At 36.8% G+C, this 3,348-nt stretch overlaps 1 protein-coding gene and 1 long non-coding RNA gene across 2 annotated transcripts in view; one reads left to right on the top strand and one right to left on the bottom strand.

The window, feature by feature from the left end:
- Positions 1–3,348, top strand: part of LOC106948618 (phosphatase and actin regulator 1-like) — a 59,282-nt gene that overhangs the window by 9,279 nt on the left and 46,655 nt on the right. The window lies entirely within an intron of this gene.
- LOC106948621 (uncharacterized) lies at positions 2,169–3,342 on the bottom strand. Its single transcript, XR_001425214.1, has 2 exons — positions 2,360–3,342; positions 2,169–2,319 (listed from the first exon to the last, which is right to left on the bottom strand). It is a non-coding gene; the product is annotated as an uncharacterized LOC106948621 (long non-coding RNA).

Raw genomic sequence — 3,348 nt, 5'->3', positions numbered from 1 at the left:
ACCTGGAATATGTTAAATACAACAAATATCTACTTAAAGTCTGATCTATTTCATAACATTTGTCACCTTTATTGTTTAATTACACATTAAATGTTTAAAGATGGGCTCTTTCATCTGGTTTGTGTCATGATGTGGCGGTGGACGTACTTTATGAAGATGTTATTTTAATGAACAAAATAAACGAACTAAATCCAAAATCCAGGGAAAACAAGGAAATCCAAAACACAATGAAACAGGAGACACGAGGGAAAACAACGGTAACAACTGGCAACGTGGTGAGCAGGATAACAAGTTGGACTGGTGGACAATGGCCTAAATGAGAAGAGCGATAGCAGGTGTGAGTAATTTGGCACAGCAGCTGGCTGAGGGCTGGGAGGAGGTGGCACAGGGAAACTAAGGAGATCTGCTGGGAAGACAAACGGGAGGAAACAGGGAACTGAAAAATACTTCTAATACAAAAGACACTAAGAGTAAAGAAAACCTGATGAACTAGGAGAGAAAGATATGAGGGAAACCGAACCTAAATAGAAACAAGGCTGATCTAACAATAAGAACTAAGGAACACAGAGCAAGAGAAACTAGAAGATCTAAAAGAAATAACCCAACTAGAATTACTAAAGAAAGATACAGACTCAGACATGGAAGAATAACTGAACCTACGGTGATCAAATTAAGAAATAAACATTACTAGAAACCCTGCAGGGAGGCTGAAATAAGAACTAGAAAGATAAAATAGAATTAAACTATAGTCATTAAAGACTGTAGTCTTAAATGACTATAGTCTTTAATATAGACTATATTAAAGTCTATATTTAGACTATAAACCGACGTGTGAAACCGATTTCACACGTCGGTTTGCCTTTAAGAGGACATATCAGAACACTCATCAGTATTAATGCTGTTTCCTTGTTTGCTTTTCAGACAAACAAGGAAAAGCAGTAATATAATTCTAACTACACTAAATACCTCTAATAATGTCAAAAGGACCATGACGGGCTAAACTAAAGTGAATTAAAACATGAAGCTAAATAAAATGAAAAGCAAAACAAACCCAAAAATCCAGTGTCCTGACAGATGTCTGATTATATAATTGTTTTCTTTAATCACATAAAATGTTTATTTAAAAATATAATCTTTCATTACGTGTATGTTTATTACCTGAAATATTTTAAATATCAAATTTTTACTTAAAATGTGATTCATTTCTTCACCTGTTTACATGCAACTTGAAGTGCTTGAATCAAACGATTCATGAATGTTTACCACATGAAATTATTGAATGAGAGAAAACAGGAACCATTTGTGAACAGGAGCACAAATGGTTCCTGTTCCTCTTCAGAGTCTGCAGCCTTGTTGAGCTCTCTCAGCCTCTCCAACTTGCTCCTCATCTACAGCCTCTGGAACTCTGTTTTCATTATTTACCTCTTCTGGGGTAAATAATGAAAACAGTCTCAGTAACTTGTTGATGGTTTTGCTGTATCGCCTCTTTAATTGACGCGCCTGTCGGTCCGACGTTGTGTCGTTTACCTCAGTGACCCATATTCAGCGCTGGACCCCAGTCAGGATTGAGCTCATCCATTTCACACGTCGGTTTGCCTTTAAGAGGACATATCAGAACACACATCAGTATTAATACTGTAAATCTGATAACACAAAAAAACTTAGTTTACTTCACAGTAATGTAATAACCTCGATGTCCACTGACAAAACTCGGACTTTGCTACATAAACAATATAAGCCCGACCTAAACTTAAATGAACTCAACAGAAACTGAACATGAGTACACCCGGACAAAATCATAGCAAAAAAATTATGACACGATGTAACCCAGGTTAAAATAGCCTCTTCATAAAAATAATAGTAAATTAGATAAATAGGAAATAAATAAATAGGGAATTAATCGATCTTAAAATTGTTATTCTCTTATTCTGAAGGGTCGCATTTATGTGTAACCCACGTGACTAGCTTCAGCCAATCGGGTTGCTGCGTTCTCTGACGTGAGAGAAAGCAAGCAGAGAGCGTAAAGCAAGCAGAGAGCGCAGAAGCAAACGGGATTGTGCTGAAAAGAAAAGACAGATAAGAGAAATTGACCACTCGTAGCTGATTTGTTGTCTAAGACGAGTTTGTTCTTTTTATTTCTGGAGAAGGAGCTTTTCCCATATTTTTTCTCTCACCCTGACTGCGTTCGGGATCATTTTTTTTGTGTTGTGGAACTGGACTTGGTGAGTTGAAAGTGTATTTTGTTTCTTTTGTTTCTTTTTTTAAGATAATGTATTTGTTAAACATTTATTTAATTTAAATGGAAAGCTGAAGCGGAGGCTGATCAGCGGAGGCGTTGGCTGTTGCTCTTGGTGCTAACAGCAAGCCAACTGAAAGTCAACAGGAGTAACAGCTGATCCGCTGAAGCTAACAGCTGCTCTTGTCAACAGAAATTCAACGGCTTATCAGCAGAGGAGCTAACTGTTGCTAACTGTCGCTCTTTGTTGGCAACAGGCTTTTTTTGTTGTTGTTGTTGTTTTGTTTTCGTTCGGCTGGGATTTGGACTAAGGAGTCTCGGATCATCGCTGAATTGGATCTTCCTAAAGAGTCTCGGATCATCGCTGAATTGGATCTTCCTAAAGAGTCTCGGATCATCACTGAACTGAACCTTCCTAAAGAGTCTCGGATCATCACTGAACTGGATCTTCCTAAGGAGAACGAGATGGCGAGCCAACCCTGGAGCTAAAGACCATCAAGTAGGAGCTACGCCTTCTGCTGGACATTGCCAACCCTGCAATTTGGTATGACCTGCCCATGTTGTCATGCGTATTAGCAGTGGGTCACTGAAACAGAATTAACTGTTGGATCATCGGAAGAAACAAGACATCAATCTGAAGCACAGTTTGATCTGTCCTTTCTGAATTGTTCTGCTGTGTTGTTGTTTTGCTGTTATTGTTTTTTTTTTTTTAACTCCTTAAGGGAAACACCAAAGAATTAAAATAGATTAAACAGATTAAAACAAACTGTAAATCAAAATAGATAAATAGTATTAACTAGAACCTAAATAGAACTATAACCTAGGTAAAATAAATAGTATCCTTAATTTAGATTTATAAAATACTCTGAAAGGAACTGGAAACTATTTTTCTTTTTTTTGAATTTGTGTCATTGTGTGTTAATTGTGTAACATTGTTGTTGTTTATTCTTTTATTGTTCTTTAAACTAATAATAAGCCGACTGTTTTAACTTAATTTTCTTTGGTCTGTGGTCATTAATTCAAACTACACTTCTCACTACTCCAGTAGCCGAACCTAGCTCTGGTCTTATTACAAATTTATTAACTGTAAACACATAGCGAGTGTTACACAT

The sequence above is a fragment of the Poecilia latipinna genome, unplaced genomic scaffold, assembly GCF_001443285.1.
Source record: "Poecilia latipinna isolate Pla-1442-1.1 unplaced genomic scaffold, P_latipinna-1.0 Scaffold297, whole genome shotgun sequence".
In the NCBI taxonomy this organism is placed as follows: Eukaryota; Metazoa; Chordata; class Actinopteri; order Cyprinodontiformes; family Poeciliidae; genus Poecilia; species Poecilia latipinna.
Note: the sequence above shows the minus strand (reverse complement) of the source record. Positions and strands in the feature narration are given on the sequence as shown.